Here is a 13,957-nt window from a genome sequence, read left to right as displayed (position 1 = left end):
ATGTATCCAACTGTTGTGTGTGTCGGAAAATCCCAACCATTTTACAAATAATCTGTCACCTCTTCTTTGGAGAACTTTTTCGACGAGATATACATCAGGAAATTCAACTTTCTGGAGCTGTTCAGTATAAAATCCTCCTTTGATATCTTTGTGTTCAAAATCTTGAAGAAGGTAGGTGGTAGGATTTGTAAGTTGAACTTTGTTTATTGTAAAAATTTCTGTACTCCAGTTTGGTGTATAGTGTTTATCAAATACACCTCTATGTTTAGATATGCGAACGTGATCTCCTAATTTAAATTTGTTCTTCTTATGTGCTATTTTAATTCGATTGAATACTGTACGTAATAGATGTGGTTCATCTTGTTTAGTAACAGCAGCTGGTTTCATTTGAATCGTTGTATGTTTTGTATTATTATAATTATTTACAATATCATCTAAAATATTAATCCATTTGTAATGTCCTTGATAGTTAAATTCTTTCCATATATTTCTCTTTAAAGTTCTAATTACTCTTTCAACTATTGATGCCTTTTTTTCACTATATGTACTGTAATGGTTAACCTTATATTTTTTAGTTACATTTCTGACATGTGGGTTATAAAATTCAGTACCCATATCAGTATGTAAATTTTTTGGATGCTGTTTTTTGAAAGTTTTTTCCAACATAATTGCAACGTTGTTGCCAGATTTATTTTTAAGCGGCCATGTCCAAACAAATTTTGAAAAACAATTAATTATCACTAAAATGTATTTATATCCATTATTTACATCTTGATATTTTTGCATATCAATGAGATCTGCTTGAAATAAATCACTAATTGATTTTAAGATAACTTTACGACTTTTAAAATTAATTCGTGCTGTTTTATGTATTTCATTTACTACCTTCCTTTTTGTATCATTCTGGTTAGAAGACATTGTTAGATAATTATATTAAGTTCACGTAATTCCTCGATAATCGAATTTATTTCGTTAGTATGACCAGTATGTCCTGCTTGTGTTGAAGCTATAAGCAATTCTAATCGTTTAACCAGCTCGTTTGGGTCATCAAAATATACATATTGTATTGGAGTATTAGTGGATTCCATTAACATACCCAATCCAAACATAGGCGCTATAATGTTTTTATATTTTTCGGATTTATTACCATCAATCTGCTTTGAAGGATGGTAGTGTCTTTTATGGGCATGAGTTTTAGATACTATGTCTTTATATACTTGTAGGTCTGTTTCTAAATAATTCTTTGGATTTTTCTTAAAGATAAGTTCAAATAATCCGGGAGTTCTTTAATTTTGTTTATGTTTAAGTACTATATTGGAATTGTCAAAATGTATTTGTGAATCTCCTATAAAGAATTGTTTTTTATCATTAATATATCTCACACCATATTTAGAATCAAATTCTTTATTATCAGATTGCATATTTTGTAAATATTTTCTAGGTAGTGCATGAAAATTTTCTAAATCAACATCATTCCTTTTTTCTTCGGTTTCTTCTTCGTTTTTTTCTTCTTTTTCTTCGCTTTCTCCTTCTTCTTCTTCGTTGTTAATTCGATCTAATGGTTCATCATAGTTGGTTCCAAATTCCTCTTCTTTATATGGATCTTTCGGTTTGTTAAGTTTTGTTTCAATAACCTTTAAGTGTCTTGTTATTGGTGAGAAAATTTTTTCTTTTATAACTTCTCCATGTTTTAAAAGTTTTAATTTATTTCTAATAATTTTACGTTTTGCAATAATTTGTTTTTTCAAAATACGATCTGTCATCATAACAAGTGTCTGAACTGCTTTGAACTGTTTTGAACGGTTCCTCTCTTAAAGGGTACTGATCTGATCTGTTCAAATTGTTAATTATATATTTGTATGAAATGATCAAGGTCCTTTCTGTATCGTCCATTATTGATTGGTTTATCTTTAAAAATGCTAAAGAAACCATACGGTTCTTGCCAACACAGTGAACAGATTTGTTTTAGTTCTTCAAAAGTAATATCCGGGCTTACGTGGTCATCAAATATATGTTTAAGATTTCGTTCATCTTGTCGAAACGTAAGTATAGTATTGGCATTATCACGTAACAAATGTTTTGGAATCTTGGCATATGATTGATTTAGGTAAAATGAATCAACTCCATTATGTCGACCCATACTAAAATATTCTTGAATTACTTTTTGTTTTTCACAAGCTACGTCATCAAATATAAAAACTGAATTCTGTCTCGCTTTACAGGGTGGTATAATATCTTCGTTGTTAGTAAACGTGAAAAACTTAATACCTTTAATTGGTTTTAATAAATCTTGTAAATATAAATATTTTGGTTGGTCTTGAGATTTTGAATATAAATAAATGTTTTCAAACTTTAACCCATTTTCATGTTCTAATAGACTAATCATCAAATTTGTTTTTCCACAATTAGATTTTCCGACAATTAAACATTGAATTGTATTTGGAAGAAGTAACCCATGTTTCGGTGTATTTTCTGTTAGAACATCATGATTGCATATATTTAGTTTAGTTTTTTGTTTAATAATTTTAAATTTGTTCATAAGAGACAACGATATCGTCAAACACTAACTTATAAAATGACTATAAATATCTAATACACTAGTTTTATAATCATTATGTAGAAGTTGGTCAAATAATGAAGTATTATTCAGGAACTGGTGTTGTAAACAGTTTAATTAATAAACTACCATTTGAACTTCATATACCAGGAGGATACAGATATTGTGGACCTGGTACTAAGCTTAGAAAACGACTAAAACGTGGAGATGTTGGTATAAATCCTCTTGATGATTTTTGCAAGAATCATGATATAGCCTATAGTTCTACAAATGATTTAAACGAACGCCACCAAGCTGATAAAATTTTAGCTGAAAATGCTTATGGTAGATATAAGTCAAAAGATGCTTCTTTAGGTGAAAAAATTGCAGCTCTAGGAGTAAGTGGGGCTATGCATGCAAAAGTCAAATTAGGAATGGGGTATACAAAAAGTTGTCCAAAAGTACTTGAAAGTTGTTATAAGTCAATATCAACTGTTAGAAATATAATGAATAAATCAATGGAAACTATGGAACATTGTTTAAGACAAATTGATGATTTTAAGGCTAATAAATCATTAAAACGAATCAACAGAAAACCTAAAAAAATTATTATGCCTAAAATTAGACCACCACCAATTAATTTTAGAATTAATAAAGGAGAAGAAGAAGCCCAACAAAAATCTCTAACTGTACCAAAACATGTTCATACAAGTTTAAAAAGAAAATTATCGGTATCAGATGATGACGATGATGATGACAATAATAATAATAATGAAAGCACAAGAGATAAAAAATAAAATTGAATGAAATTAGCACATATCCAGTGCTAGCAGTAGCAAAAAAGCGAAAACGAAAAAAAAATATATAAGATAGTTTGTGTAGAACAATGTTGTAGTATATATTGAAACATCGTATAGAAATGGTTGCAGTACAAAACATTAAAAGAGGAAGAACGAGTGCTAAGACGAAAAAACGTAAAAATGTCAAAGTTAAAAAAAGAACAAAAAAAAAATAAAATTTAATGTATTATTAAGAGAAATTAGAAAAGCGTTAACTAGACATAAACCAAGAGATTTATATAGCGGTATTTCGCTTGCTCTTAAAGTTATTGAAAAATTTAAGAAAAAAGTATTGCCCGCTCGTGTGATTCCAGTACCGAAAAGTGGTGGTTTTCTTCCCTTGATTCCCATTTTTGCAGGTCTCTCAGCGTTAGGAGCCGTTACAGGAGGCGTTGCAGGAGTGGCAAAAGTCATAAATGAGGCACGTGCAGCTAAACAACAATTAGAAGAATCACAAAGACCCAACAGAACCATGGAAGCCGTAGCAATGGGAAAAGGACTCTATCTTAAACCTCATAAAAATGGAATGGGTCTTTTTTTAGGAAAAACTGTAATATAAACATGCCTAAACGTCCTTTAACTAATATTGATATAAAATATTTTGCTACTAGTGCTAAAATTCCATACTTTCGTGGTGTATATATGAAAAGTCAGTTACCAAAGAAAATACGAAATAATGAATGTGCTGTTATAAACTTAGATGATGATACAGGTTCTGGAACTCACTGGACAGCATACAAAAAATTTGGAAAAACAGTTATTTATTTTGATAGTTTTGGCAACCTTCGTCCTCCTCTGGAAGTAAGAGATTACTTTTTATCAAATGGACCTTGTAAAGTACTATATAATCATGATAGATATCAATCATATAATAGTTATAATTGTGGTCAGTTATGTTTATCATTTCTATGTCAATAAAAATAATAATTTTACCAGTGTGTTTTCATTTGAACGAAAGTCGTCACGATGTCATATACTTTCACTGTTTCAGGGAGAAGTTCTATCCTTTCAGTTAAAATCAATCCTCCTATAACGTTTGTAACGTATGATTATTCTGTTTGAATGGGGTAGCTTAATCAATGACTAAAGTTTTACAGAAATAGGCTAGCTGGAAATTGAAGAGACTAAACAGTAGGGCTCAGGGAAGGATCAGGCCGTATTTGCACGCCCTAGTAAGACGGTACCTACTGAAATACTTGAATGATAAAGAAAATAAATTAATATAAGGAGTAATGACAAGAAGAGAACTATTGACCAAGAAGATATTCAGAAGTAGTGTTGAGCGCCAGGGAAGAATTGAATAAATTCTTCTCCACGTGACCTATATTGCTGTACCTAACTAATACTATTAATAGATACTATTAAAATGATAGGACAATAAAACATATAAGTATGTACAACCACATTTAATAAAAAAAATACCTATAAACCCTATATACAATTTTATACACTAGCTAAATATCCGACGTACTATGGTAGTACACTCCTGTCGATAATGCAGGTTTTACAGTATGAAAAAACTAATATACGTAATGAATTTATTCTACTAAGGAAGTGATTTGATCTAAATATGCATGTACAAACTAATTATTACTGTAGAATACAAGATTGGCTGACAATCCCGTATCTGATCGGAAGTGACAACCTGACAATATCTGGTGAATGGAATAAATATTATTGAGTAGGAAATAAACCCTTCGATAGTGTGCACAGTATCGTCCCAGATAGTTTACAATCCTGAGATTATTTTAAATACCTGATACAATCATGAAAATGAAATATAAAATTCGTTGACAAAAAAAAATTATTGAATATTATAAAGATAATATGGTTTAAGAAGGTGAATTTATATTATTATTAAGGTTATGTATTTGAGTTATTGAAAAAAAATTGAAAATTGAAAACTATTATTTAAAAGGATTGAAAATTCAAATTTTATTATAAAAACCTGGCGTTTCTACAAAAGTAGGCCTGTGGCTTCTCCAAAATCCTGGTGAGGTTGATGATGAGAGAGCCAGGTACGTATCCTCCGATCTTCCCAATCCTCGGGAGGTAAGGAACAGCAACACAGAGTATTGACGAGGAGGTACTTGCTAGTGTCGGTAGAACTCAGTGTCTATTCCAGAAACGAAAAAAAAACATCCAAAACTCTTCCAATCCAAACCCAAAATAATACCAAAATGATTGTTTATTCCATAAATAAATGAAGCATCCAAATGTGACTTAAATTTTGTTATAGTCTCCCTCCAGTGGCTAAAAGAACAGAAAACCTTCTATTAGCTGGTTTTCCTTAAGTATCTAAGAAACAGGGCCTCTATAAAAAGGTGTTTCACCTTATCAGAACTTGACAGAGAAAAAAACTACGGAAAAAGTGAGGTTTGATGTATATGTTTTCATTGACCTTGATTCTTCTTGACTGGAAAAAGCCTTTTTAAACGAATATAAGGAAGTATTTGGACAAAAAAAATGTGGATCTTGTAATCAAAGATTACTATATGGAGTTATATACATGATAGAATAAATATTATCATTGATTTTCAATTTATTTGAGAGTGAAAATGTAGTTCTAAGAATATTTTTTCCTGTGAGTGTATATTAGAAGTATTGAAAAAGTGATAATTAAAGAATAGCAATGCTTTTCATATGATCTAAATATGGTATTAAAAATGATTTAGATGGTTATTTTTTCTTAGCATGAAAAAGAAATGGCAAACCATAGTTAAGTGATATTTTTTTTCATACATACCCATTGTTTTCTTCAAAAAATATTGGAACCAAAAACTCTTCACAACCCCAAACAAAAAAATAAAAACTTCCTCCAACGTAAATTAATCTTCTTATAACTTATTTCAACAAAAAGGTAAATTCTTACAATGGCCACCGGAGGACTTCTTGATCGGACAAGAACGAAAATTCAAGTGAAGTGCCAGCCGCTATGGCCGATATGATATACACCCCTGCCGGATATCGTCATTGCCAACTGCTAGACTCTAATCTACCAGATATTACCAACTTTATCGTCTATCAACTGCAACCTCTAATACGAGTGCTTGTAAAGTTGGTTGCATACCTAGTTCCCATCGGAATAACATTTTAGTAACGATAGTAGTAACTCATCGTTACATTCCCCCATTACTTGTAAAAAAAAATTGATCCTATGATCAATCTTTTTTTTTATTATGCATATACATATATATACTCATATAGATACTCCATACAAGTATCCACAGAGAAAAAATCACACGCTGTGGGATCCAACACAGGCGTGACCAAACCAAATTTCTAAAATATAATACGAACCTACGAATACTTCACTACTCTAAACTAACCTACCGTAGGACATCGTCCAAACTCTGATATATATCCTAAAGACCAAGTTGTGTTCAAGTTGATTCAGTAGATTTCTATAAAACCCCAAATTATAGTCAACAAGAACACCATAACAACAATATTCGAATAGAAAACTCAATATAACCTATACGACGACTAACTTACACTTACAGCTGACTCGATCGATCATACCTAACCGCAAATTATGAGTCATGTAAATGGAGTTGTCTTAATGCCCGATATATCTCATATGGTACCAACATACATACTTAAGGTTTATTATAACCCTTTACTAAATTCCATAATTTAGAAAAATTCTATTCTCAAAAAAGTCAAGTGGGACGAGTAGTACAAAATTGTTCTATCGATGGACAACAGATTTAAATAGAGCATATCCAAAGTGAACAATCAGTAGAAATCTCGTAGCCAGTTCCAAAAAGCTAAAACATAGACCATAGTATAAACCAAAATAAATATAAGAGTTATGTATTGACAAGAAAAGAAATTATTGTAGCAAGCCTTTTATCCTAAATTGATCCGACTGTGGACAATAGATTTATATGGAAGCATATCCAAGGTGGAACAATCAGGCAGATTTAATTAAGCAACGCTACAACCTAACACTCAATGTGCTAATAATGATTACATATTGGGTAATATGACCCTCACTCAACTGATCATCAGATTTGTATCAGATGCAACGGGAGGTCTACCTAATTAAATGGTGGACATAACAGAAGTTAGCTTACTCTGGGATTCTCTAACTATAGCTATAGCTACAACAAATTTATGGGAATAGCCAGAAAAAGCTAACCAATATTTCGGAATCATCTCTCATGAAATACTTCAAGAAGTCACATATTATTAACTCTTATAAATAAATCCAATTAAGTAAATACTAGAGAACAAGTAAATCAATTTCTAAAGAAACTGCAGATTAAGGAAATGTTCCCTAGTCACGCACAGACAACAGGACGTTGATCCTGACTCTAATTCACATACAAACAAAAATAATGAGTTTTCAGGAAAGCTGATGCTCGAACACAATAATCCCTTGGTGTAGGCAAAAGCTACCATATTTCCATAGGACTGATATCCAAGAAGTTACCATTATTATCAGAACAATAAATTGATAAAACTAAAGGAGAGTAAGTATACAATAGACAGACAAGTTTAAGACTAAGTCTCTATAGAATGATCATAAACTGAACATGGAATAAGAATGCCTAGTGCATGATTAAAATGATGATTAAACATTCTATCATAAAAATTCAGCATCTGAACTAATTAAGGTATGACCCAGGACTAGGCAACTGTGAGCCAGGAAATCCGTCTCCTATCATGTGCACAGTTGATAAGTAATACAAGTTTCGAACCCACGTATTTGCATAGCCAAGCTAGGCAAACCATTTTCCTAAGAAATATTCAATACGGTACATAACGAAATGGCTTCATAGTCTTTATCATAAATTTTTATCTCAATTAACTTAATTAAATTTTGACCAATGAAGTATAACTTTGGAATCACACTGTATACTCAAATTGCCTTTACCAAAACAAATATCATGATGACTTCTTTAGACCACAATAAGCTAATGTACCAAGGAATCATACTAAGCATTGGAATAACTTTCCAGTAGAAACTACAAAATTAAACACAACACCAGATAAACATAATCTAAACCTATTTTGTAGATACACTAATCTACAAGTGATGACATATATAAGCATAATCACATACAAGGTGTTACAGTTCCATACCAGTTCAATAATAAGCCAAATTAAGCTAAATCTCAATAATAACTAATGACATCTAACATACATAGAATATGGAAAGCTAGAAAAATTACTATAATAGATAAAACATAGAGTACCTATCTGGTGACTAAAATCAAAATCCAATCGTTAACCTATTCATTGAACAATCGAGTATTTCTAAAATTTAGAAAGAGGAATTAACTTGATTAATATTGTTAAGTTAATCTTCTTCTTCTGACGACGAAGATGCTAAGTCGTTGACAGTATTATCTGGTAGTAAGTCCTTTATATGAAATCGACCAAGTTTCCTGTTGGACGAACTATCTTTTAGTTCATATATTAAAGGAGAGATTACTTTACTGACAACACATGGGACATATTTCTGACAAAATTTGGCAGAAATAGCATCACCTTTGCTTGACTTAACAAAATTACGTTTTAATACCCGATCACCAACAAAGAATCGCAAATCTCTTTTCCTCAAATTGTATTGACTCTGTGACTTAAGGTAAGAAGATTTTAACTTCTTCCTGATGTCTGCAAATATTGGGGGTAAAGTCTGAAGATCATCTAAACGATGGAGTTTCTCAGAGGTTGTTACCACAACCGTGGCAGAAAATCCGTGTTTGGGGTCTGGTACAATCCCGAAATGCGTGACCAACAACCTGACAATTCCAGCAAGACAAAGAATAAGTAGTCACAGACACATTCGGTGTATGGGGTCTAGATTGCCAAGAACGATTTCTCGAGGAGTAAGAGTTAAATCCAGCACCAGAATTAGGTGTTGTAGGAGGATGAAAAGACCAGGATAGAGTTTCCTCTAACCGTTTACACTTATCTGTCAGGTCTTCGATAGTGGCTATATCAACAAGTGCCAATTGGGCATGGTAAAAAGGTAGCAAACATTTTAAAATTATCTTAATTTTTGCATTATCTGTTAAAGGAGTATCTAAACGACTACACATACCCAACATAGTGTTAATAAACATAGTCACTGATTCTCCAGGTTTCTGCTTGCGGTTCTTGATCTCGTCTAAGAGATCAGTTTGGAAAGAATAAGGCAGAAAATCGGATTTTAGTTTCTGAGCCAAACCAGTCCAAGTGGTAAAGCTACCACGGTTGTTCATAAACCACGTAAAAGCATGGCCTGTAAATAATTCGGCAGAAGCCGAAAAAAGATCTTCCTCACTCACACCTCTCGAAACACGAAGACATTCTACCCTATCTAAAAATGAAATTACTTGGTCATAATGACCTTCACCAGAAAACGAAACTCCCCACTTATGTACCTGCACAGGCTTGGGATGTAACAAGGAATTAGAGGCTTGAACTGAAGAAACAGGAGTGGACGTGGCTAGAGGATTTACTCGAGAATCGAGTTCACCTTCTAGACTGAGAATCCTAATGGACATAGAGCGTTTGTAAAGTTGTTGCTCCTCATCTGAGCAACATAATAAGTGGACACGACCAGAGATATGAGCAAGACGTGAAATGTATCTAGAATACATGCTATCATGGACAGTCCCTCTAAAATTATTTATCTTTTGCGTAAGATCCTCTAGTGTCTCATTTATTCCCTGTTGTTGTTCCAGGAAAGGAATAGCTGCAGCTGAAATCTGACGTAAACTCCTATTTCCTTGCTCCTGTTTAAGAGCACCACGCAATAGACTGCGTTTTCTATCACATTTAGCGGCTTCTTCAACCTCTATTTCCCTTATCCTCAGCTCATAATCTAACTCCCTAACTAACAAATGTTCTGGCTGAAAGGTACACATGGTAGTAGGAAAAATTTAGTAACAATAAACCCAACCCAACAACGACAAACCGAACCCACCCCAACAACTAACGACCCAATTAACCGACAATCTACTAAGCGAGCTGCTCAACCAACGAGCTGCTAAACTAACGACCTAACAAACCGACAAACCAAATATAACCGAGATATATATTTGGGGTAGATATTTAAAATAATTTAAGTAAATGTTTAAACGAAAATGTATATAAAAAAATGAAAACTTTATAAATTATATATAGGTATGGTAAGCAAAAATTTAGCTAACTGTAGTATATTGTGGCTGAACCTAAATCAAAAGTAGTAATGTACCTAGATATCAAAAAAAATAAATCATTCAAAATTTTTCAGAATAAATATCCAGGTATCACCAAACCGACCAGACCGAAATGTCAACCAATACACCTGTTCAAATATTATCCTACTCACGATTTACAATTATTATTTTAAATAAATTAAAATAGTACCAATACAGCAATATAAGTGCACTAGTGTATTTTCCAAATAACGTACAAAAGGAATCAAAAATGTATCTCTATATAATTACAAAATATACAACAATAGACCAGAAAGATACTTACTAGAAAAATTTACAATAAGCAACAAAATAAAGAAAGGTACTGTCTTACTGAAAGTCGGGCTCCACGTTGGCGAGCGCCAATTGTAACGTATGATTATTCTGTTTGAATGGGGTAGCTTAATCAATGACTAAAGTTTTACAGAAATAGGCTAGCTGGAAATTGAAGAGACTAAACAGTAGGGCTCAGGGAAGGATCAGGCCGTATTTGCACGCCCTAGTAAGACGGTACCTACTGAAATACTTGAATGATAAAGAAAATAAATTAATATAAGGAGTAATGACAAGAAGAGAACTATTGACCAAGAAGATATTCAGAAGTAGTGTTGAGCGCCAGGGAAGAATTGAATAAATTCTTCTCCACGTGACCTATATTGCTGTACCTAACTAATACTATTAATAGATACTATTAAAATGATAGGACAATAAAACATATAAGTATGTACAACCACATTTAATAAAAAAAATACCTATAAACCCTATATACAATTTTATACACTAGCTAAATATCCGACGTACTATGGTAGTACACTCCTGTCGATAATGCAGGTTTTACAGTATGAAAAAACTAATATATGTAATGAATTTATTCTACTAAGGAAGTGATTTGATCTAAATATGCATGTACAAACTAATTATTACTGTAGAATACAAGATTGGCTGACAATCCCGTATCTGATCGGAAGTGACAACCTGACAATATCTGGTGAATGGAATAAATATTATTGAGTAGGAAATAAACCCTTCGATAGTGTGCACAGTATCGTCCCAGATAGTTTACAATCCTGAGATTATTTTAAATACCTGATACAATCATGAAAATGAAATATAAAATTCGTTGACAAAAAAAAATTATTGAATATTATAAAGATAATATGGTTTAAGAAGGTGAATTTATATTATTATTAAGGTTATGTATTTGAGTTATTGAAAAAAAATTGAAAATTGAAAACTATTATTTAAAAGGATTGAAAATTCAAATTTTATTATAAAAACCTGGCGTTTCTACAAAAGTAGGCCTGTGGCTTCTCCAAAATCCTGGTGAGGTTGATGATGAGAGAGCCAGGTACGTATCCTCCGATCTTCCCAATCCTCGGGAGGTAAGGAACAGCAACACAGAGTATTGACGAGGAGGTACTTGCTAGTGTCGGTAGAACTCAGTGTCTATTCCAGAAACGAAAAAAAAACATCCAAAACTCTTCCAATCCAAACCCAAAATAATACCAAAATGATTGTTTATTCCATAAATAAATGAAGCATCCAAATGTGACTTAAATTTTGTTATAGTCTCCCTCCAGTGGCTAAAAGAACAGAAAACCTTCTATTAGCTGGTTTTCCTTAAGTATCTAAGAAACAGGGCCTCTATAAAAAGGTGTTTCACCTTATCAGAACTTGACAGAGAAAAAAACTACGGAAAAAGTGAGGTTTGATGTATATGTTTTCATTGACCTTGATTCTTCTTGACTGGAAAAAGCCTTTTTAAACGAATATAAGGAAGTATTTGGACAAAAAAAATGTGGATCTTGTAATCAAAGATTACTATATGGAGTTATATACATGATAGAATGAAAATTATCATTGATTTTCAATTTATTTGAGAGTGAAAATGTAGTTCTAAGAATATTTTTTCCTGTGAGTGTATATTAGAAGTATTGAAAAAGTGATAATTAAAGAATAGCAATGCTTTTCATATGATCTAAATATGGTATTAAAAATGATTTAGATGGTTATTTTTTCTTAGCATGAAAAAGAAATGGCAAACCATAGTTAAGTGATATTTTTTTTCATACATACCCATTGTTTTCTTCAAAAAATATTGGAACCAAAAACTCTTCACAACCCCAAACAAAAAAATAAAAACTTCCTCCAACGTAAATTAATCTTCTTATAACTTATTTCAACAAAAAGGTAAATTCTTACAATGGCCACCGGAGGACTTTTTGATCGGACAAGAACGAAAATTCAAGTGAAGTGCCAGCCGCTATGGCCGATATGACATACACCCCTGCCGGATATCGTCATTGCCAACTGCTAGACTCTAATCTACCAGATATTACCAACTTTATCGTCTATCAACTGCAACCTCTAATACGAGTGCTTGTAAAGTTGGTTGCATACCTAGTTCCCATCGGAATAACATTTTAGTAACGATAGTAGTAACTCATCGTTACACGTTAAGTGATCAAAACGAATATGTGTTAGGTCTTATTGATTTCGTAAGTTATAATTCTATTCCGAATGTTGATGAAAGTAATAACACATTTTATTTTGGTAAATCTCAAAAAATTACGATTCCAAATGGAGCATACGAGGTTGAAGATATTGAAAAATATTTAAAAGAACACATTGAATGGCTTGAAAGGAATAATCCTGCAACTGATAAAACAATCTTCACGTTAGTTGCAAATAGAAATACGTTAAGAAGTGAATTAAAATATAACAGGACCGTGGATTTCAAAAAACCCAATAACATTGGCTCTCTTCTCGGTTTTAAACCACTCTTACATACAAAACCAGACAAACATATTTCAGAATATCCTGTAAATATTACAAGAGTAAATTCTATAGGGGTTGAGTGCAATTTAGTTACAAATACTCATAATAATGAAAAGAGTACTCATATGATCCATATGTTTTTTCATAAAGTTCCACCTGGACACCGCATTGTGGAAATTCCTGCTAACGTCATTTATTTACCAATAAATACAAGTCATATTGAAGAAATTAACCTTAAAATAGTTGACCAAGATGGAAATATAATCAATTTTAATGGTGAGGTGGTAACGATAAGACTACATTTAAAAAAGATTTAAAAACATGGTTGTATTATATAATGTACATCCTATTGAGTGGAACAATATAAAAGAAAGAAAAATATTGAGTCCTATTAGTCTAAAGACAACGTACAAACCATTAACACAGAAAAATATTTTATTCTTAATATCCTTAGGATTAAAAGTTAAAAATTACGAAACAGAAGCAGAATAAGAAAACGAAGAAGAAGAAGGAGAAGAAGCAAAGATTTTTGTGTCGCTGTAAATTATTTACTATTATCAAAGAATATTTTATAAAGTGTTTTTGTAGGTGTACAGTTACATACAAAAAAAATGAACGGTAGTATACTT

General features: G+C 31.9%; 1 long non-coding RNA gene across 1 annotated transcript; it reads right to left on the bottom strand.

The window, feature by feature from the left end:
- Nucleotides 1-4,766: 4,766 nt before the first annotated feature.
- Nucleotides 4,767-12,998, bottom strand: LOC126892679 (uncharacterized). The gene is made up of 2 exons (XR_007700964.1): nucleotides 12,242-12,998; nucleotides 4,767-5,735 (listed from the first exon to the last, which is right to left on the bottom strand). It is a non-coding gene; the product is annotated as an uncharacterized LOC126892679 (long non-coding RNA).
- Between the last annotated feature and the right edge of the window lie 959 nt (nucleotides 12,999-13,957).

This window comes from Diabrotica virgifera, chromosome 9, assembly GCF_917563875.1.
Source record: "Diabrotica virgifera virgifera chromosome 9, PGI_DIABVI_V3a".
In the NCBI taxonomy this organism is placed as follows: Eukaryota; Metazoa; Arthropoda; class Insecta; order Coleoptera; family Chrysomelidae; genus Diabrotica; species Diabrotica virgifera.
Note: the sequence above shows the minus strand (reverse complement) of the source record. Positions and strands in the feature narration are given on the sequence as shown.